The 24,356-nt window shown below is 45.0% G+C and overlaps 1 protein-coding gene across 1 annotated transcript in view; it reads left to right on the top strand.

Moving 5' to 3' along the window:
* Window positions 1-1,887: 1,887 nt before the first annotated feature.
* LOC133357622 (WAS/WASL-interacting protein family member 2-like) overlaps window positions 1,888-24,356 on the top strand; it is a 37,471-nt gene continuing 15,002 nt past the window's right edge. The window contains exon 1 of the mRNA XM_061575670.1: window positions 1,888-2,171. The gene's annotated coding sequence lies outside the window, so the exon portion shown is untranslated. The remainder of the gene's footprint in view (window positions 2,172-24,356) is intronic.

The raw sequence follows: 24,356 nt of genomic DNA, 5'->3' as shown, positions 1-24,356 counted from the left end.
CGATCTTAAATTAGAGCAAAAAAGGTAACATTAAAAAAACCTTTTTTTAAACACTCTTTAATGAAATGTACCGTACTAGTAATGGAAGAACTCCACGACTCCAGGAAGTGGCCCCGAAGCTTGCCACAACGTAAGGGACCGTGGGCAATTACAGCCAACGTCAGTTTACCGTGGACAATTAGAGCCAAGCCGAAACATAACATATAAAAAATAATGTTTAAAATATATATTTATGTTTTTTTTTATTTTTTATGATATAATATAGTATTGTCATCAGTATGACATAAGTATACCAAGTTTTCAGTCGATACCACATTGGGAAGTGGGTTAAAATTGAGTTACAAGATTTGAGGATACGACAACAACAGACAGAATGAGTTAAATAAAAGCGTGTAATTAAAAAGTAATGTCATCAGTGTAAGTTTAACCACCGCGTAATAGATGATGGCGGTGGTGGCATCTACATCTGCAGAACATAAAGGACCAGTGCCATCTATATCTGCAAGACACGAAAAACCAGTGGCATCAACATCTACATATTATACAACCTTAAACGCCATTCCCCGTGTTTTGTGTACATGCCGTACAACCTGTTTGGAATCGACAAAGTTGGACTTACGAAGAAATCGACTTGCGAACAGACCTCTGTAACCTACTCTTAGGTTTTTTCGGTAAAGTCACGTAGAAAATAAATAAATAATAAAAATTTATAATAATAAATAATATATATTTTTTTTAGAAATAAAATAACCTAACTCGTCCGTAGGTCGATGAGTCTTTGCATCAAGTCATTGGGACGTTTCGTTTCTGTGACAAACCTTACTGGTTGGCTGTGCCGGGTGGGTGGCAGGTTTAACAACACATTTTTATTTACGCAAACACCCCCCCCCCCCCGAAATAAAACCTTTTTTATCGATAATATTGATCGTGAACGCCTTACTACCACTACCTTAGCACGTGATAAACAGGTGAATGAAAAGTAACCTTAACCAAGATGGCCGTCCCTGTGCTGGGGGCGGGGGGTGGGGGCTTTGGGGGGGGGGTTGGAAGATGGTTAGAGGGTGGTGGGGGTGGGGTGGGGGTTTGGGGGGGTGGGGTGGTTGGGGTTTGGGGGGGTGGTGTGGCGGTTTGGGGGGGTGGGGTGGTTGGGGTTTGGGGGGGGTGGTGTGGGGGTTTGGGGGGTGGGGTGGGGGGGGTATGGGGGGGTGGGGGTTTGAGGGGGTAGGGGTTTGGGGGGTGAGGTGGGGGTTTGGGGGGGTGGGGTGGGGGGGTTTGGGGGGGTGGAGTGAGGGTTTTGGGCGGGTTGGAGGATGGTTAGAGGGTGGGGTGGGGGTTTGGTGGGGTGGGGGTTTGGGGGGTGAGGTGGGGGTTTGGGGGGGTGAGGTTGGGGTTTGGGGGAGTGAGGTGGGGGTTTGGGGGGGTGAGGTGGGGGTTTGGGGGGGTGGGGTGGAGGTTTGGGGGAGGTGAGGTGGGGGTTTGGGGGAGTGGGGGGGGTGAGGTGGGGGTTTGGGGGGGTGAGGTGGTGGTTTGGGGGGGAAGTGGGAGGGGGATGGGGGGTGAGGTGGGGGTTTGGGGGGGAAGTGGGAGGGGGATGGGGGGTGAGGTGGGGGTTTGGGGGAGTGGGGGGGTGAGGTGGGGGTTTGGGGGAGTGGGGGGGTGAGGTGGGGGGGGGAGTGGGGGGGGTGGGGGTTTGGGGGGGTGAGGTGGGGGTTTGGGGGATAAGGTTGGGGTTTGGGGGGGAAGTGGGAGGGGGATGGGGGAGTGAGGTGGGGGTTTGGGGGAGTGGGAGGGGTGAGGAGGGGGTTTCGGGGGAGTGGGGAGTGGGGGAGGTGTTGGAGGGGTGGGGGGCGTCCTCGGCCCCCGGAGCTCTTCCGGGTTTGCGCGAACCGAACCGAACGAGGCCGCGGTTTCGTGTCCACGGGTTCGCGTCCCAGTCTCGGCGTTTATATTTTATTCTTAAACGTTATTATTTTCTTCAACAATGAAATCGATTAATCATTACAATTAATCGTCGTCGTCGTCACCGCCTTTAATAATTAGTTTAGGAGGGTTTTTTTGCGCGTTTGTTTATCCGTAAAAGGGTTGGTGGTGGTGGAGTTGTTTTCGTTTGTTGAGGCGCGTATCTGAGGCCGCGCTGATGGTTGACGCCTCCCGCCTAGGCCCGACTTGAGGTGAGTTCACCCACCACGAGCGTTCCAAACAATGCAATGTTTTATATATTTTTTATCGCTATTAATCTACGATTAATAAGCAATTGACGTCCGTTAGCGCTTTGCCGTGTCTTTAAGGAGCTGCGATGTGGTCAATGTGTGTGCGCGTTCGCCTTGAGAGAAACCCACGGCGCGCTGTTTCACGTTACGGTATTCGCCTTATAACTATGGCAGTGCTGTTATTATCCGCGTGCGAATAGTCGCGTTAAGTTCGCGACGGTACTTGTGTTAAACGCAAGTGATAGAATGTGGTCTTAGCCCCTCTAATGTTTGATGTGTACAGTGCCGTGTGGGGAGCGGTGGTGCAGCGGTTAGCGCGCCGCGCTACGAACCCGGCGAACCGTGGTTCGATTCCCACTCACGATCATCTGAACCGGTCCTAGACCTCTAATGAGTACCCCCTCGGTGTGTAAACATCGCCACTGGGGAGACAAAGGCGGCCGGGCGTGGTGCTGGCCACCCCACCACCACCCCCTCGTGTGCCGTGCCGGGCTTCGTAGATATTCAGTAACAGCACTTATGATGATAAACAACACTTGGCCATACAGTGTGTTACAGGCTACACGTGGGGACTTCTTGTCTGTTGTTTGTCGATGTGTATAGAGTGTTTACGTGCACGCTGCGTACGTTGCGTGCGTATCATCTCGTGTGTAAACATCGGCACTAGGGAGACGATGCTGACCACCCACCCACCACATCGTGTTGTTGACCTTCTTAGGTTCTCGCTAACAGCGCTTGCCCCAATAGTCTGTTCAAGATAAATGTTTATTTGTCTTTATATATATATATATATGAATCGACGCATATAACGCACACGTACATTTGTAGCTTTGTGTATATGTGGCCTGCATAGGAGCTCTCTAACAACGCCTTACCCCGAGTCTGTTAGTACTGTGTAGGGGTGTTTATCTTGCATGTGTGTGTATGCGGGTATACATTTGCTTAACCTTAACATGTACTAGGTAACAGCATTTGCCATGGCCTACAAGACTCTAATCGGGGTATAGATATTCAGTAACAGCACTTGCCATGGCCTACAAGACTCTAATCGGAGTATAGATATTCAGTAACAGCACTTGCCCCGGCCTACAAGACTCTAATCGGGGTATAGATATTCAGTAACAGCACTTGCCATGGCCTACAAGACTCTAATCTGGGTATAGATATTCAGTAATAGCACTTGCCCCAGCCTACAAGACTATACTCGGGTTATAGATATTCAGTAACAGCACTTGTCATGGCCTACAGGACTTGAATCGGGTTATAGATATTCAGTAACAACACTTGCCCCGGCCTACAAGACTCTAATCGGGGTATAGATATTCAGTAACAGCACTTGCCATGGCCTACAAGACTTTAATCGGGTTATAGATATTCAGTAACAGCACTTGCCCCGGCCTACAAGACTCTAATCGGGGTATAGATATTCAGTAACAACACTTGCCCCGGCCTACAAGACTCTAATCGGGGTATAGATATTCAGTAACAGCACTTGCCCCGGCCTACAAGACTCTAATCGGGGTATAGATATTCAGTAACAGCACTTGCCATGGCCTACAAGACTCTAATCGGGTTATAGATATTCAGTAACAGCACTTGCCATGGCCTGCAATACTCTAATTGGGGTATAGATATTCAGTAACAGCACTTGCCTCGGCCTACAAGGCTATAATCGGGTTATAGATATTCAGTAACAGCACTTGCTATAGCCTACAAGACTCTAATCGGTTTATAGATATTCAGTAACAGCACTTGCCATTGCCTACAAGACTCTAATCGGGGTATAGATATTCAGTAACAGCACTTGCCATGGCCTACAAGACTCTATTCGGGGTATAGATATTCAGTAACAGTACTTGCCATGGCCTACAAGATTCTAATCGGGGTATAGATATTCAGTAACAGCACTTGCCATGGCCTACAGGACTCTAATCGGGTTATAGATATTCAGTAACAGCACTTGCCATGGCCTACAGGACTCTAATCGAGTTATAGATATTCAGTAACAGCACTTGCCATGGCCTACAGGACTCTAATCGGGTTATAGATATTCAGTAACATCACTTGCTATGGCCTACAAGACTCTAATCGGGGTATAGATATTCAGTAACAGCACTTGCCATGGCCTACAAGACTCTAATCGGGGTATAGATATTCAGTAACAGCACTTGCCATAGCCTACAATACTCTAATCGGGTTATAGATATTCAGTAACAGCACTTGCCATGGCCTACAAGACTCTAATCGGGTTATAGATATTCAGTAACAGCACTTGCTATGGACTACAAGACTCTAATCGGGTGATAGAGATTCAGTAACAGCACTTGCTATGGACTACAAGACTCTAATCGGGTGATAGATATTTAGTAACAGCACTTTCCATGGCCTACAAGCCTCTAATCGGTTATAGATATTCAGTAACAGCACTTGCCCCGGCCTACAAGACTCTAATCGGGTGATAGATATTCAGTAACAGCACTTGCCATGGCCTACAAGACTCTAATCGAGTTATAGATATTCAGTAACAGCACTTGCCATGGCCTACGAGACTCTAATCGGGTTATAGATATTCAGTAACAGCACTTGCCATGGCCTACAAGACTCTAATCGGTTATAGATATTCAGTAACAGCACTTGCCATGGCCTACAAGACTCTAATCGGGTTATAGATATTCATTAACAGCACTTGCCATGGCCTACGAGACTCTAATCGGGTTATATATATTCAGTAACAGCACTTGCCCCGGCCGACAAGGCTATAATCGGGTGATAGATATCACTGTTCCACATTTTTTTTGTTCCTGGGTTGTAAGTGTTATTTACTAATTGCTTATATCTCAAAAGTACAGAACATGGCTATTGTTCCCCACAAACTTTGCTTTTGTGAGCAGGACGCAAAAGCAAAGTTAATAATTAACTCCATTAATAACGCTGTGTAACAAATTAATGTATTTTTTGTTTCTGTGTAGCAAGTGTTATTTCCTTATTGCGTATGCCTCAAAGGTACAGAACGTGGCTATTATTCCCCACAAACTTTGCTTTTGTGACCAGGACAGTGATATTTTGAAATTTACCTATTTTTCAATGAGATAACGTGGTGTGCATTTGTGTCATTCCTTCACGTAAAGTCCTAGTCACAAAAGCAAAGTTTGTGGGGAATAATAGCCATTTTATATTCTTTAGAGGCATAAGCGATTCGAAAATAGCACTTACTACCCAGGAACAAAAAGAGTTTTTACATAATGCATTCAGTAACAGTACTTCCCATGGCCTACAAGGCTATAATCGTGGGATAGATACTCTGTAACAGAACTTCCCATGGCCATAAAGGCTGTAATCGGTGGGATAAATACTCCGTAACAGCACTTGTCCTGCCATTCACGGCTATAAACGGTGAATAGGTCGGTAACAACACTTGATTTGGCCTACAAAGCTTCAAACGGGAGATATTACTAGTCTTTGCACCGTGTATTATATTCACGGCTACAGTTTTTTTAAAACTTGCATACGTTGCTTTATTGAAATATGTGAGTGCGGATATGTTAGTGTCTATATGTGTCGTGTGCGTGCATTCTGTTGATAATGATTTAGAGATCCTTTGTCAAACCATTGGTCAAAGAACGACTTCCCCATACCATGCCGCTCGTGGGAGATTGTTTGACCATACTTCGCTAGGCTGGTCCCATGCATGACCGGTTCATCTATCACTCCCTACTGACGTTGAGCCGTGGTTGGGAATTGAACTCACGTTGGCGTTAGTCACAACCCCATTGCCTCGGCTCCACCATTTCCCGTACGGTGCAAACGAAGCTCAACATACATACCATCGTATGCAAAAAGTTTATTTATTTATGTTGATGTTCATGAAATATCATTCACGTTCAAAGTGTAGATGTTTTTCCAAACCCGTGAGGGTCCTCTTCTAGGTCGACTCGGCCTAAAATGAGCACCAGGGAGACAAAGTGGGTCAGGCTTAGGTGGTGATGGCCTCACGAGCCCCTGCACATTAAGTCTGTGGCTTACCACCACCCCTCAATAGGTGCTCACTAACAACACTTGCTCTAATAGACTGCTATTCAGGCTCAGCTGCTGTTTGTGTTGCGTACACGATCTTTTAATTACACACGTGCATGTTGATGTTCAGCACATAAAAACTTCGTGTGTGTTGTTCATGATAGAGTGTTTGTGTTATGTAACTTTGTACATGGGTAAGTGTGTGATATGTGTGTTGGGAACGGTGGTATGTAGTGGTCAAAGCTGGTACCTCGGTAGGTTTTTTGGCCATTTGCACAACTGAACAGAAACTTTCTGTATACTAGGGGACACCTCATTTGAGAACTTCAAGTGTCTTTCCCATGAGAGATCTGAATAACGAAAGAAAACCGGCACATTACATCATTTGGTAGCCCATTCTAGATTTGAAGTTTTCGTGACTGCAAAGATCCATACTCTTTGGTTTTTTCGGTAAAGTCACGTAGGTAGAAAATATGAAACCAATTAAAACGAAAAACAAATAAATTAAATCACGACGTTTCGTAAGCAACACAATTAACCGTCATCAGGTGTCGACTGCTCCAGCAAAATTACTTAGGCGTATGAAGAGAATTATTAAGAGACAGTGTTTTTTTCATTTTAATTCATTTTATATTTTTTACCTACGTGACATTACCGAAAAAAACCAAAGAGAATTGGTAGCCCCTTTGTAAATCCACTGCTTGGTGAACTTCTTCCCCAAGCCGTGCCGGTCTTATGGATGCTCTTTGGCCATACTTCATGCTTGGTCACTGTAGGTTGGTGGCTAAGATGGGGGGGGAGCATAGACATAGAAGCACTGTACAGTACAACAGTTAACATTGCTGCAGTATGGTTTGCTGCATACCACATCGTCCCACAACCTGCTGTGTGTGATGGCCACCTATTGTCCAAGTGCTTTCCAGACTCTTCAGCTTATCTTCTGAGAATCTGATGAGATTGACCACATTCTGTGATTTTCCCAAGTACAAAGTGGGATCAGCAACGGTGGAAGAATTTTTAAACACAATATCAAATACCAAAACTATATTTGTTGCAGATAACATTTTTTTACACGTCAGAATGTTGATCAATTCAATGCTTTTTATATATCAATGGCAAGACTATATGCGGAATTATCAAAAACATGTACTTGGAAATTAAGCCATTTTATCCGTGGCAAGTGGGATGTAAACTGAGCGTTGAGCCTGCTTTAGGTCGACTCAGCCCTGAATAAGGTCACAGGTGCAGTGTATGAACGTGAGCCATTGCAAATACACGGTTGGTCATGTGCTGCGCTGACCTTTATAGGTGCTTGCTAACTGCCCTTTCTGTCCACAAGTCTGTCGTGTTTCTGAATGCGTGCATATTTGCTTTATGGAATGCTATAGTGTTGAGTGGAATCTGGGGTTGACAGTGAAAGAAAACAAATTCTTTGTTTGAATGCCACAGTTTGATGGAATTTGCGATATTTTGTCCAACAATAGGGGTAATTGCTTTTTTAAACACGTGGGTTGTGACTGCACTTTCTGCTGACTGGCCATTTAAAAACCATTTTGGGTACTATCTGAATGCGCCGTGGCCCGTTAAAGAGAACTGTTTATACCTCGACTAGTTTATCGGTTTATTTAATTGAGAACGGTGTTAATACGCCCATTGTAATGTCTAGTTATTACAGGGGCAGTTGTGTGTTATATGCGAAAGGAACAGGCAACTGAAAAACAAGTAGCCCCGTGTAGTTATGTAATCGGACAGTGTGCCCTGTGGAACTCTGAATCATGGGAAACAGGACACTAAAATCACAGCCAGGAGGAGGTGGCTGGGTGGCTCAAGAGATCAGAGCAGTGAGCTGGCACAACTTTACATTTTGGGTTGAGCAACTGTCGTTAGACCAGGTTTTCAAGTGAAGTGAGTTGGTGTTCCCATCTGTTACCAATGACTGCCACAATTGTGGCCACACAAACTAAACAATTTTTTTTATTTTACCAGGTAAGGCTTACTTAGCTATATAGCTCTTTTTCAGAAGCGACCTGGCCACAAGTGATAGCCCAATTAAGTGGTTTATCACATGGAAATTCATAGCAGCCAAATACAGTAAAACCTTGGATTGCGAGCATGATTCGTTCCGGAAACGTGTTTGTAGTCCAACGCACTCGTATATCAGTTGTGATCACTTGACACTCACCAGACCTCGCTCGTTTATCAAATTAATATTTATTTAAAAATTTGCTCGTCTTGCAAAACACTCGCAGACCAAGTTTACTCGCAATAGAAGGTTTTACTGTACTCTAAACGCATGTTTCTAAATGTGGAGGGAAAAACCGGAGGACCCAGAGAAAAATCCACGCGACCACGGGGAGAACATGCAAACTTCAAATATACGGGTGTTGGGATCGAACCCACAACCTCCTGTATACCAGGCGATGATCTTTCCCTAAAGCGAAGGACTCTGCTGTTCTGCGAGAGATCCCATTCAATAATTTGTATCGTGACATGACGTAGATGACACATTTTTTTTTTCATTGATGAAGATGCAAGCTTTTGTCAGGACAGCCAGGGACACACAAGTGATCTTACTTTCTAATAACCATAAAGCGGTTATTTATTTACCTATAAATATTTCACGCTGTCTCAATATTCTGTTGCGGTAGGGTGGGTCCTGCGTTGGAATGCTTAGCCCGTTTTTTTAACGAGTGCTGTGCTTGTTGGAGCAAACCAGTGCACGCGAAGCAACCACTTATGTGTCTGCAGACTACGAGTGGATCCCTGGCAAGAATGGATTGTAAAAAATTAACCCGTAAAAACAAAGTTTTTCACTATAAATCCTTTATATGCGTGTTCAATGGGCCACAACCCAGCCCACATTGGTCTTTGAAACGGGTGGCTAGAGTCCTCTCGTCCTCTGGCTTGAGATGGCTGCCACCTATGGGTCAGATGATTGCCTGCCACCATTAAGCAATTGGTAATTAAATATAAAAAAATAAATTCCTAAAAAGTGTAAAATTTTGGAAAAAAATTTTCACGAAAATAAATTGTCACGCACAACGAGTCTGTGTGCAAAATGTCAGCTCGATTGGATCACGGGAAAGTGGGTTAAAAAACGACCGAAAGATTTGCACGGTCGTAAGCGCGCAAGCAAGCAAGCAAGTGAACTTAATATAAAGGATTTAAAAAGTACCACTGCGCGAAGATGAGCAGAAATATAAAAAAAATCCATCACGCACATTCTTCGTCTGGTCTCCTCGCCGCCCCGAGGCTTACATACGCCTGCAAGTCGCGTGCAGTCTTCTTCCATCTGATTTTCGGTACAAATCGTCCTCATCGACCCTGACGAGAGATTTCGAGACTCGACGAGCTTGCTAGCACGTTCATGGCGACTTTGCTGGCAAGCTTTCAACTCGAAATCTTACGGCTGTGTTTGCGCGCTTTCTTCTATTGGTCGGGCATCGTTGTGCCGAGCGGTTTTTGCAATCGAGTGGCATTGCCTTTGTGTTGTGTCATGTTGGCGATATGATAACTACCTCACCTGACATATAGGAGGTCGTTGGTTCGATCCCGACCCTGGCGCCTGTATATTTAGAGGTTGCATGTTCTGCCCTTGGTCGCGTGGATTTTTTCTCCGGGTCCTCCGGTTTTTCCCTCCACATTTAGAATCATTGTTACGTGCTCAGAGTATTTGGCTGCTATATATTTCCACTTCCGTTGAGCTATCATTTGTCATGGCCAGGTGGCTTCAAGAAAAATAGCTACAAAGGCTCAGTGGCGCCTAACCTGGTACAATAAAAAATATTTGTAAATCTTGACTTAAAGCTTTCGTGACTGCAGGAATTCATCTTCTTTGGGTCTTTCGGTAAAGTCACGTAGATAGGCTGAAATTAATAAAAATAAACATAGACCCAAAGAATAAAAATATTTGTAATTAGTAATATAAACGCCCAACTTTATCTATCTGTGTTGAACATTATGAACGCTTGAGAGAGAGATGGAGAACGAGGCGATTCGGTCTTGATTCCCAGAATCGATTCCCCGACATCGATTCCCAGAATCGACTTGGCCCCCACCGATACGACTTTACCATTTGTTTTGCGATGACGACAATTTCCCATTCTCCCCGCATACGCTATCACAATCAACAAGTCGCAGGGACAGACGTTCGATTACGTTGGAATCGATCTGCAGACGGCGGTCTTCTCGCACGGCCAACAGCTCTGCGTCGCCTTATCTCGATCCCGCAATCCCAAACAGGTGAAAGTCCGCATCGAACCGAAACCCCCAGCAAGGCCATCTACTTAACGACGAGAGAAAATTCACACGAAATGTCGTTTTCAATGAAGTCTTCCAGATGTCAAATTATATAAGCTTTTAATGAAGAAATACAATTCTCTAATTCAAAACATTACACAATTCAAAGATGTTTCATTTCAAAACGGAGCATCGGATGCGTGCGTGAATGCGTCGTTGGTGTGCAAATTTTGTGACTTTCCTGGCCGAAGGCCGGAAATGGTTTTTAGGGGCGCTACAGGTGCCCCCAAACAACCGAGTTGTAAAATATTTCAGATGCCGTCCATCGCCAGCTTCCACTTCTGCATTAGACGATAATCCCGGTGCGCCCCTGTGGAACAGTAAGCCCCTGGGTATTTTCCGAGTGCTAAAGTGGGCCGATGGCAGGGGGAAGCGGTGGTGCAACGGTTACCGCGCAGAGTTTGAATCTTCTGCAATGGCTAACGGCAGTGGTGACGGCGTATCTGAATCTGTCCTCACCCCCCCCCCCCCCGCTGGTATTTTTCCAACCATCACACTGACTCACCGTGGTGAAATATGGTTAAACGACTCATGATGACAAGGCGTGGGGAGGCCTTTGTCCGTCCGCTTGATTGACAAAGGGTTGTAAAGCATCACAATTATTGTAATATTGTAATGTGAGCCAGCGGGCTTGCTGGGCTGGTGAGAAATAACTTTCCGGGAGCGTCACAGTGGCGTTGCCTGTGTTTGGTGACGTCAATGCAAACAGCAAAGCTAAGGAAGGGTCACTTTTGAAAGTCTGGTTGACGGGCTGTATCGTTGTACCGGTGTTACCACAGACGCGTCTGTTAGGTGTGCGGTTACCACGTACTGAATGCCCCCGTTGCCCTGGGTAGGCGTGCGCTGGCTAATATGGAGATGTTTGTCACATGTTGTTCATTGACCCGGACGTGATGCTTTAGTTTGTTGGTACCACGTGAAGTGGCAAAACTATAGTCTCAGTTAAGTGTCGAGTGTGTGTGTCGTAGGGAGCGGTAGTGTAGCGGTTAGCGCGCTGCCCTATGAACCCGGCGACCCGGGTTCGATTCCCGCTCACGGCCAACACCAGTGACGATTATTTGAACCGGTCCTGGGCCTCCCCTCGGTCGACTCAGCCTCAAATGAGTACCTGGTGCGGTGTGTAAACATCGCTACTGGGGAGACAAAGGCGGTCGGGCGTGGTGCTGGCCACCCACCCCCTCGTGTACCGTTCCGGCCTTCATATGTGCTCGATAACAGCACTTGCCCCAAGAGTCCTACTGGCTATACGGGGGATCTTTGTCTTTGTTAAGTAAAGGGTGATTGTTAGCTAAGTGGTAATATGTGCGAGTGTTGGTGAGTGTATCAAATGATTGGTAAATGTCTGGTGAGTGAGGAGAGAGTGGTGAATGTCAAGTAAGTGGTTATTTTCAGTGGAGCGTTAGAAAAATGAGTGAGTGTTACGATTGAGTGCATGGTGAATGACAGGTGAATAGTGAGTGGTGAGTTTTTTTTAATCCTTTATATTAAGTTCACTTGCTTGCTTGCTTGCGCGCTTACGACCGTGCAAATCTTTCGGTCGTTTTTTAACCCACTTCCCGTGATCCAATCGAGCTGACATTTTGCACACAGACTCGTTGTGCGTGACAATGTATTTTCGTAAAAAAAAATTCCAAAATTTTACACTTTTTAGGATTTTTTTTAATTATATTTAATTACCAATTGCTTAATGGTGGCAGGCAATCATCTGACCCATAGGTGGCAGCCATCTCAAGCCAGAGGACGAGAGGACTCTAGCCGCCCGTTTCAAAGACCAATGTGGGTTGGGTTGTGGCCCATTGAACACGCATATAAAGGATTTATAGTGAAAAACTTTGTTTTTACGGGTTATTTTTTTACTCATTAAGTGGTGAGTGTCAGTTGAGTGTTGCACCCCTCGTCCGTAGGACCGTCTGCCCACGAGTTTACATCGATAATTACCAGACAGCAGCATGACAATGGATTCCTGAATCTATCCATGTGGAGCTTTAAGTGGTGTTCCCTCATGCGCGTAGGTTTTCTCCAGGTTTTCACTCCACTTAACAAACTCCATTTGAGAGAATTAACCAAACATTCCAATGTGGCAGGACCAGCCTTAAAAATAGATTTGACTCGCTGAGCAAATAAATGCCATTGTTATTGTAATTTAATGAAAACGTGGCAATGTGACTTCTCCCCTTTCCGTATATTAAATGTTCAGTCATGTTAATTAAACTTGGCTAATTAAACCATTGCCGATCAATCAATGCCTTTATGTAACACGAGGCAAGAGTCCATTGAGATGAAACGTCTTCTTTTTCAAAGGAGATCTGACACCGAGCAATGCGGAACATATTTGATAGAAACAAGTGTTTTTTCCCCTCTCTTCGTACTTATGTTGTTGGTGTAGCACAACGACTATAACCTCACGCTGCGGTGTTCGAGCCACATAATTGCGTCTGGGGTAGCGGAGAAAAATAATAGAAACGTGTTATCACGCACAATTCAAATGTCAGCCGCCTTCTTCTCTTCTCAAGGCCATTGATTGTAATTAGTTGTAAGTAGTTTGCCCCCCCCCCCGTTCTCTTTTGCATGTCCATGCCACACAATATCTGCATGGGAGTTTCCCGATGGCCTTACTTCTTTCTTAATACTAGAATTTATTTTTGTAAAATTATCACAGTGCATGGGTTCGATCCTGACGCCTGTATATTTGGGGTTTGCACGTCTCTCTTGCTGTGGTCAGGTGGATTTCTCTCCAGGTCCTCTGGTTTTTCCACATTTAGAATAAACATGCGGGTCTTTGGCTGCTATACAATTCCACGTGATAATTAACCTGGTTGAGGTATCATTTGTGGCCAGGTCGCTTCTGAAAAAGAGCTACATAGCTCAGTGGGCTTTACTTGGTAAATAAAAAAAAAGTTTCTAGTTTCTCATTTGAGCCAGGTTGTCTACAGTTTAACACGTAGGCTTTCGCGACCAATATTATTCATAATAAAGGTGTTTTTGGGTTAGATCGCGTTATTTATAAATGTGTCGCAACCCTCCACCACCCGACATGGCCAATCGGTAAAAAAATGCGTCACGTTGACCAAAGACAAATACAGTGATCCCTCGTTTATCGCGATTAATGGGGGGAATTTGATGATGAATGATGATGGTGTTATTGCACAGGTATAATGAGGCCTTTGAATCAGTTCGAAAAATCCGCGATGCACTGAGGCCGCGAAACTTGCACCGCGAAGTGGTGAGGGATTACTGTAGTTCACTAATGTAGCCCACCGGCGTGTTGAATACTGGATCCACAACATTTACAATTTGAGTAGGACGACTTTTCGCTGGAACGTCTTCGGGTGATTTGCCAGACTTGTGAAACCATCCACCTGCTTCCGGTCTTAGATTGTGCAGGATGACGTGATCATTGTTGAAACCCATCAGGATACGAGATCCGAAGCTGTGGTGTCGGTGGGGGTGTATGCAATTATGTAATAGATCAGTAATCAGCCACTTAGCATGTGACTCACCTGTAATGAATTGCAATGTGTGTTGTGTATTCCTTAATAATTCACTGGTCAACACACTTTTTCTGGCATAAGGTATTCCAACGGTTTTAATGTAATTTTGGGTGCTGATTCCAAATCTGGCATCAGTTTTTGTCTATCACATCAGGTTTTTGAGATATCAAATATTGCATTTTCAATAAAAACTGCAGAAGAAAAATATTAAATAAATGAGGATATCTACATAAAATGATATAAACACACTATCCTAAAAATACAGCACCATATTGTAACTCTAAAGCAGTCACTGACTCGCAACAACTTGCAATCATAAGTGACAGAGTTAATTTCGGGTAAAATCAATGAAAATGGGGTATGCCGAAAGCATAAAAATGATCTGATAGAGCAAATCTGAGATCAGATTTGGAATCAGCACCCTGAAATTAGTCTAAAACAGCTGTAAAAGTCCAGGCTAGAAAAAGTTTTTTTTTATTGACCAGTGTAATACGCTTCCAGGCTGCGCTGAGTCTATAGGATGGAAATCATGTCACTGGTTAAATCAGTGTTAGTTAAGTTCATTACAGTTTTGTTTTTCAATTGTTCGTTATTATGTGGGACTTGTTTGCTGTGGAATCTAGAGAATTAATCAATTTGCTTAGTTTTAGTTAGATTAAATATACAGTAGAGCCTCGGAGATCAAACGCACCAGGACTCTAACAAATCGGTGTTCGAACGATATTTCCGAACATTTATTGCCCTGGCAACCAAACGAAATTCGGAGGTCGAACGGGGCAATCGCGACTTGAAAGAACGTGTACGGCAGAGACGCGTATGGCCCAGCGTGCATGACGCTTGCCCAGACAAAGGTTTTACCACCTCCTCCTCCTCACCACCTTCCACTCAAGCCAACAGCTCTCGTTACGACAGGTAAAGTGAAGTTCAATGTTCATTTATTTAATTTATTCCATATATGTATTCATTTATTCCATTTATTCATTGTGTTTCTTGTTTTTTTTTTTCATTTTATGCATGTAATTACTGTAAACTTCGTGTAAAAATACTTTAATGAGAGATTTCTTGTGTCTGGAACCAATTAATGTCATTTACATTAAATCTTATGGGGAAAATTAATTCGGTGTTCGAACAAATCGGTGTTCGAATGACCTTCTTGAACGAAATAAGTTCAATCTCCGGGGTACCACTGTATTATCAACCAAAGTTATCAACAGATCGTATCAATTCCTTATGCGCTAAGTGTTTTTTGGACAGACGGGACGTAACATTAGCGTAAGACGAAAAGAAACACCACAGGAATATTAAATTCTCCAAAACACAGCTGTCAGCAGTGGCAGAGCATGCTTGCCAACGAGGACATTCAATTCCTCTTGATAACGTTGAAGTGGTATGCAAAACTAATTATTATTGGCCAAGATTAGTTACAGAATCAATTGAATTTGAGAAGAATTCAAATAATTCAAATCGCTGTGATAGCTGTAGACTCAGCGCAGCCTGGAAGCGTATTATTAAGGAATACACAACACACATTGCAATTCCTTACAGGTGAGTCACATGCTAAGTGGCTGATTACTGATCTTTTACATAATTGCAAACAACCCCACCGACACCACAGCTTCGGATCTCGAATCCTGATGGGCTTCACTATTCTGCCAAATCGCCCTGAAGATGCTGGATGTAATTTACAGCGAAACGTCGTCCTACTCAAATTGTAAATGTTGTGGATCCACTATTCAACACAGCAGTGGGCTAAATTAGTGAACGATTTGTCTTTTGTCAACGTGACACATGTCTTACTGATTGGCCATGTCGGGTGGTGGAGGGTTGCGACATATTTATAAATAACGCGATCTAACCCAAAACACCTTTATTATGAATGGGTTGTCTGCATATTCCTGGTTCTTTCGGTAAAGTCACGTAGAAGGGAAACAATAAAATATAACCTTCTTGGTTCTTTCGGTAAAGTCACGTAGAAGGGAAGTAATAAAATAATAAAAATAAAACATATTATATTATTATATTATTTTATTATATTATTTTATTTTATTATGTTTTATTTGTATTATTTTATTACTTCCCTTCTACGTGACTTTACCGAAAGAACCAAGAAGATGAATTCCTGCAGTCACGAAAGCTTTAAATCGAAATAAAATATAAAACAATACAATTATCTACCGTTCGCTAAAAACGGACAGTTGCACGCAGCCTTGGCTCAAGCCCCTCGGTTGCTTGAGAGACAGCGTCTTGAAGAGAGGGAGAAAAGAACAACAAGCCAGGAGACGAGGTGGTTACTGTGTCGACCGGTGAAGCTGCATCTCAGCGGTGTGTGGCGGGCGGTGTGATCTCAGTGGAAGGGTGCGTGTCGTTCAGACGCTGATCAATCGTACCAACCGTGTTAATATGCCAAAGGATTACCGACTCCCGATGCAAGAGAGGTCATCGCCCTTTGAGGACGGACTGCGTGATGTACGGTTCAGCAACTTGGAAATATTTCTGCATCGAGTGTACCTTTCTCTTATGGCTGTGGCGACAAATCACGTGGACTACTCGAGTCTAGCTGCGTCCGCGGAAAAGATACAGTGAGAAATTGAGCCCTGTCAGTATGGTTCAATAAGCACTCGCATTCATATAAGTTTTGTTTTAAGCAACGAGTATGGTTGCTCATACAATACTGATTGGCAGATAATTATTTTAATAAACTATAAAGGGCTTGCGGTTAGTATGCGGAACGGCAATAATTTTGTGCAGTTGGTGTTTGCGCCATTCGTATCGCGCAAGGCTATCACGCAGAAGCTGTGTTTCACGGACACAGCCTGCAGGAGTTTCACAGTCGGGGGCGATGTTGCTCGCTGTAATGTCAAATTTCTAAAATTTGGACCATGAAAGCCGTTACGCATTGAAAGGCCTACTCATTTTGAATGACCACCAGCTGATGTTTCACGTCCATTGTGAAACGGACGGCCACGTATTTTGTGGTTAATACACCGGCGGCAATAACCAGGGTGGGCTGCCGGATTCGAACCTATAGCCTCTGCAACAATCGAGCGAATGCGCTTACCACTGGGGCCACGTCACCTTCCCCGAATGACTTGTGTTGCCGTGCGTAGCATATGGGGGGGGGGGCGCACTTTGTTTTTTGCCTGAGCGTAGTCCAAAAAAACACCTCCATGGGATTCCACGCACATGGTGCGGAGTGTGGGGTTGCGTGTGACAACGTTGGAAGGTGGTGTGGCCGTTGTTCGTTGTGCGCGTGAAGGGTTTGCCAGCTTGTTCATTGTTTTTGCGCTTTGGCAAGTATGAGTCAGAGCGGTGAGCATGTTGATGATGATGATGATGAAACTCGTGATGGGGTAATGGCATTAAGAGCTTGTGTGACCTGAGTGTGACCTGAGAGTGCGTGTGACGATCGCTGTGTACCTTGGACCCACGTTTCTCTCAGCAGTGTATTTGACAGCAGTCTTTCAAAGTGCGATGCGGAAAGTAAGTCTTGTTTCTTATTTGTATCCGATGTCGGTACATTTAGACAAATCTGGTCACGCAACACACACACCGACTGTATTATAACACTCATCCCCTCCTCCCCAAATCTTTCCTTAAGATACGGCAAAATAAAAAAAACGTCGTTTCATCCGGAGACTTAAGTTGTGACTAGTTTTACATGGCTTGTGACCAAATCACCTGGAGAGCACCTGAATTCCTTCAGTCTTGGATATTTCCCAGATTGGGCCGACCACTGTGTTAAACAGGCCTTGCACGGTGGGGGGGAGGGGGGCGGGGTGGGGGGAGCTACATTATATGTGATCAAAAGTTATTGTTACGCTGTGTTACGCTGCCCCGTTCACGCTCCTGTTCGCTTTCTCCAGGCCCCCCGCACTCGATGAAGTGTGGTCAAATAACCCCCATGACCTGCTTGGTGAGGGTAGGGTAGGCCTTCATCCAGCAGTTGATTGACAGGAGGCCTGTTTAGCTTCGGGTTTCTTCTTATCACAGTGATTCTCAATCTTTTGGGGGTGGAATGGTCACCGATGCGTGGATTAATAACGATATGTGCACTGAATCTCGCGTGTGTAAGACATTTTATGTTTTTTTAAATTTGTGTATGTTGTATGGGTGCGTGATGGGTTCACATGGCTCCTGCAGCCACTGGAGGCCACTACGTTAATTCCGCATGTCCAAGTGGCACGGTTGTCTACGTACGGTGCAAAATAAGTTCAACATACATACATTCACCATCACGTTAAAGAGAGAATCGATTGTGGACCCGGAACTGTGGCCATGATTTGCAAAATATAATCACTCCTAACATCTGTATAGTGGTCGAGACTAACGACGGAGTTGCAGCCAAAGGAGGAAATGCAGCCGGAATGTTTCAACCGCGGAGACGGGGCGATAAAATCAGCTCGTGTGCAGGTCAGGGGTCGGCGACCCAAATAAGAAGAAGAGCCATTTTTTTTCTAATTGGGGAAAAAAAACCCCTCAATATTTCAAGAGCCCGCAATGCACGTGAATATGAGATGGCGGTCCTTAATCACAAGACCGCGAGAGATGGCGATGACTTGGTGGGGGGGGGGGGAGGCCTTCAATTGAGCAGTGGATAGATTGTGGCTTATGACGACGGTTATTTTTTGCTCCAAAAGTCAGGCCACACTGTACCATCGCGGGCACGGCATTGTGAGAATGAAGGCGCTCTACTTGCGTAACGCCGCACGGAGCGACACTGAATTCCTCTCGTGTTTGTTTGGCCCTTTGAAATTAAACGTGCATAAACTAAACATCCAGCTGAGCTCGTTTGAGCCCAAAGGCTGTCCTTGTGACAATCGCTGAGAGTGCGCCGTCTGCTTTGAAAAGTTTCGCCGACAGTACCAAAGATTTAAAAAAATGTAAACTAAACTATGAATTAAGCTCAACTATTTTGTATTGCCAGGTAAAGCCCACTGAACTATACAGCTCTTTTAAAGAAAAGACCTGGCCACAAATGATAGCTCAGCGAAGCAGTTTGTGGAAATGTATAGCAACCAAATACTCAAACTAATTTTTCTAAATGTGGAGGGAAAAACCGGAGGACCTGGAGAAAAATCCACGTGACCACGGGGAGAACATGAAAACTCCAAATATATAAGCGTCAGGGTCGGGATCGAACCCACGACCTCCTGTATACGGAGTGAGGTAGTTAACATCACGCCAACATCGTGAGATGTTTGATTGGTCTTCTTTCGTGTAACGCACATGTCAATCCACTGCTGAATGAGGGTCTCATGCTGTGTGTCTCACGCAGGGTCATTCGACCATACCATGCTGGACAATGCGGGTTGGTGAAGCCGGGGGACTGTTAGCGTTGCAGCAAAGTACAATGCAAAAATATTTGTTTTCTCCGCTGTCCTCTCTGAATGAAGTAACAAATTGCCGTTTTAACCTTCCACAGCTCTGGATGGAAGCGTTTATGTGTTAGCACCGCCCGTTCGTCGGTAACTGTTTGGAGGGGGGGGGTGGCGGGGTTACCCATAACTTTTATAGACACGCTCCAAAGTGAATTAAGCTTTAGTATAAAGTCCTGTTGCTATTAGGGTCTTACCCGAGTGAAAACTGTCCATATTTGCTCCAAAGATGGTTGCTCTAAGCTTGAGAGGCCCGAAAACAGGGCAAAAAACCCCCCGACAATTTGCAAACGTGCAAACTCATTTTAAAATCTATTTTACTATTCGTATTTTACCAGCTAAGACCCCCCCCCCAACCTGAGCTGTGTAGCTCTTTTTCAGAAGCGACCTCGCCACAAATGATAGCAGCCCAATGACAAGTGGCTGATCGCGTGGACATTTATAGCGGCAGCCAAATACTCTTAAACGCACGATTCTCTGACGTCCGCCCGCCCGCCCGTCGGCTTCCGTGCACCGCGAATTAAATACTCGCGGAGAGAAACGCACGTGCCACCATGATCGTTGCGTGCGACCTGTTTGTTTCCTTCATGCGCAAATGCGTCCCGCTTGAGGAACGGCAAAATGTATTTTTGGAAACGCATCTGCGTTTTGTGTCCCCCCCCCCCCCCGCCGCAGAGAAACGCGATGCTAATTGTATCGACGACCGTTTGAACACGTTGCCTTGTTTTGTTGACCAAAATTGCGTGAGTCCCGTTTTTTATTTGACCGTGTGGGTTTGCTTTTTTTTTTACCGCGTGCATTTTATTTATTTTTTGACCGCGTGGATTCGCTTTTTTTAGAAGCGTGGCCGAGGATGGCGGTGGGGTGCTGGTGGGGGAGAGAAAACAGAATGCTGTTTGTGAGCGCAACACAAAGCACGGGCCCCCTCAACAAGGGGACATCAAATTATTTTCCCGAGTACATTTTGGAATTCTCGCCATTCGTAACGGCGCCGCAAAGCCTGTCAACAAAGGCACTGCTGCGTTTCCACGGACGATTACGGTCGGCATTTGTTCGCAGGGCGTTGATATTTGCTCCTTGGCTCGACGCAAATAAGTTATTTCCGGTAGTTGTAGAATTTGCTAAGCGTGTTATTTACATTTGTTTTCAGAATCCGAATATTTATTCATTCTGAAGGAATCCGATGAGCTATAAAGCTCTTTTATTTGGGGCACGTGAGAATGTTTCAACAATAAACAATACAAAAAACTCGACGGCAGTGCAGGAAAGGAAAAAAAATGGCCCAAAAACATGAAAAATAGAACTAAACCATCCTCATCCTACGAGGCAAAGCCCACTGAGGTATTAACTTATTTCTCAGGAAAGGCTCCCCGAGTCCAAAGACCCTCTCTCTTTTCCAGGAGGGTCCTGCCAAGTTTGCGCAGTAAGCGATGATGTTGCTGCTGCTGGGCAATACCAATCAAGTGATTTGCTGGCAACGTTTCAGAATCGGGGGATAGTGTTTGGCCAATAACTAGTGACATTCTTTGGTTTATGTTAATTATATGATTTTTGGCCCCGTGATGCTGGCACACATGGCCCTTGCTCTCTTTGGAGTCATGCCACGGGATCTTGAATGATGCCTGCTGCAGTGCAGACAGCGGGGGTATGTTTCTGGTGTCATTCCGCCCGCGGTATTAACCGGGGCTGCCGCTCTTCTCGAACCAGCAAACCTCCGAAACAACCGTCAAATGGGCTCTCAACCGCTCTGCTGTGTCTGCCGCCATTTACTCGATACGCATCGAGTAATATTCCTGCGTTGATATCTTTTTTGCCTCCATCAGACAAACAAGGAACATGATGTTTGGTTCCTCTTAATGGCGCATTGCGCGTCGGTTGTAAACATCACTCGCAAACTCGCCAAGCTGCAGCGTGTACAAAATTCGTTGGCTCGTGTCGCGACGGGTACCGCAAGATACGACCGTGTTCGTCCCGTGATCGCCAAGCTGCATTGGCTTCCGGTTGCCGAGCGAATTCGTTATAATTTCGTCCTCGTCACAGATAAAGTGCTTGTCAAGAATGAACCACAATACCTTGCTGATCTAGTCAAGGAGCATAAACCATCACGTGAATTTCGGTCATCCTCGTAACGGCCTTTGGCTCGCCATTGAATAAAGACGGTCACCGCACCGCGTGCTTTCAGATGTGCTTCTGCGGCTATCTGGAACGCTCTTCCTTCTGATATTAGGAAGCCACTGGAGTTATGCACTTTTAAATCATCTAGATTGATAACGAATTTCTTTAGAACTGCTTTTTGTGTTTAGTTTGTTGACCTTCCCCCGCACCTCCGATTAGTAACGGTTGGTTATGTACGGTGCGAAAGAAGTTCAACATACATAAACACTTTGCCTCCACCATTCAGGTTGCATGACCCTGGCATTTATTGTGAGAGTTCGCTACCTCGCACGCACTTCCTGATCAAGAGCAGTGTAGAGGCGCCAGCTTAGAATTGCCTTCTCACGACACCACTGCTGACGGAAGGGCTTCTACCCTAGAGGGTACGGTGTTTTTGCCTACTCTTTCGCGCCGGCCAGGCGTCATGGAAGAGATGGGAGTTTTCCCCACACTTTAACCAACCACACGCCACCTGCCGATCGACCAACTGGGATGCACCCATCTATACCGCTGGGGTGGGCAGAGGCAGTGGGGGAATAGCAAAAAAATAAATACTTTAACGTTGTATCAACTGCGGTGGTGGTGTCATCAGATCGAATTTGACTGGCAACCTCTGCACTGCAAGTCCAGTGTTCTAACCATTACACCGCACGCGGAAAGAGTGGAACGTCAAACAGAATGTTGTCTAAATTTGCATGGGGAAACGAGCGACGTTCACGAGGGTTGTGTGTTTGCCTGTTATTTTGGTCTGCGATCCTTTGAATAACATCTCTTTTTTATCATCGTCATTATGATCATTATTAGTTAAGAATTGATATCACATCTTACACAAGTATAAAACAGTTTAACACGTATGCTTTCGCAACCAGTATAAAACAGGTCGCGAGGTGCCAACGGAGTAAACTGGAACATACCCTTTGGTTCTTTCGGTAAAGTCACGTAGGTAGAAATAAAACAAAATAAATCACGACGTTTCGCACGCAACACAAGCGCCTGTCCTCGGGTGAAAATCGCGATAGCCGCGATGTCTGCAGCGAGCAGCACGTTCGAAACGTCGTGATTTATTTTGTTTTCATCTTCTTGGTTCTTTCGGTAAAGTCACGTAGAAGGGAAATAATAAAATAATAAAAATAAAACATAATAAAATAATGCTCACGACGTTTCGGCCACAACGCAAGCAGCCGTCCTCAAGTGAAGAACAGGTCTGTCGGAAAGACAGCGTCTGAATGAACACCACCAGGCTTGGCAGCGTATATTTAAGCTGGGTTGGAGGGGGAAGAGCGCCTTGACAAAGGAATTTGCATATCAAGAGGAATTTAGCATATTTATGGGTAATGCAGATGTGGGATTAGTCACTACTTGTGGAATGCGTAGGAGGTGGGCAGGGGGTTTCAAAGTCATGTTATGCCCGTGCATTATGCAGGATTAGCAGCATCAAAGCGAGGGAGTAGGGTTAGCATTAATAAAGGGAAGGAATGTTAATAGTATAGAGCTGCAGCAACTAAACCACCACGTAAAAAACTAAAATAGTAACTACATCAGTATCATCAGTATACTAAATATACTCAGCAATAAGGCTGAGCTACTAACAGTAAGTCATACATTACAATTTAATGTCGCAAAAAATATAATATGCCTCCAGCTAAACTTTTTTATCTTACATCACACGGGTCAAACTTTTCCCGAAAGAACCAAGAAGATGAATCCCTGCAGTCACGAAAGCTTTAAATCGAAATCATTTTGTTTTATTTCTACCTACGTGAATTTTCCGAAAGAACCAAAGAGTATGGATTCCTGCGGTCACGGAAGCATTCAAATCAAGATTAAACGAGAACAGTTGAAGCGAGTTCAACACCCTTGTTTAGATGGAGTGCTCTTGTCAATAATGTCTGACCCGGCAGGCAGTATTTGTTTAACACGCCTGCAATGCCCACAAGGTCGAAAAATGGTCGGGAGTTTACTTGCTTAAACAAATGCTGTCAGATGTCATTGGTCTGTAAAGGCAATTGATCTGGATGGACAATTTATTGGCACAAAGGAGTTCTGCTGGAATGTTTTTACTGTGCTTAGGTATCAACATTTGAATCTCAAAAAAGTGTTTCAAGACAACCAATATCTGCGTTATACACTTCAGTGTATTATCGACTAACACACAAAGCAACTCGTGTACAGTGACATCCATTGCATACATAAACTGGTCCATAGTTTACTGCTGGATGATATTGGTCTGTAGAGCCAAGAGGCCAAAGGACGTTGTAGTGCCAGTAGGCCGAAGGACTACACTACACATACAAAGGACGGCCCGTACAGCCTTCGCAAACGATTTGGGCAAGTGCTGTTAGCGAGCACCAGTGAGGGCCGGCACGGCACCTGAGGGGGCGAGTGACTAGCACCACAGCCAGCTGGCTTGGTCTCCCCATCGATGCTGTTTACACACCGCACCACTTGCTCATTTAATGCCGAGTCGATAAAGGGGGAGGCCTTGACCCGGCTCAGCTTTGTCACTGATGTTGGCCGTGGACGGGAAGCGAACCCGCGCTAACCGCTGCACTACACATCCGCATACGAATTCACATGCACAGACACACACGTAGATGCACCCAAAAGCGCACAGACAGACAAGCATACACATGCAAACAAAGACAAAGATCCCCCATATAGCCTGAACAGACTTTTGGGGAAGGTGCTGTTCTAGAGCACCTATGAAGGCCGGCATGGCACACGAGGGGGGTGGGTGGTCAGCACCACGCCCGACCACCTTTGTCTCTGCAGTGGCGATGTTTTTACGCATGGCACCAGGAACTCATTTGAGT

Source organism: Lethenteron reissneri, chromosome 7, assembly GCF_015708825.2.
Source record: "Lethenteron reissneri isolate LAM-NWPU_2019-01 chromosome 7, ASM1570882v1, whole genome shotgun sequence".
Lineage (NCBI taxonomy): Eukaryota > Metazoa > Chordata > Hyperoartia > Petromyzontiformes > Petromyzontidae > Lethenteron > Lethenteron reissneri.
The sequence above is the reverse complement of the archived record's forward strand: the minus strand, read 5'-3'. Positions and strand labels throughout refer to the sequence as shown.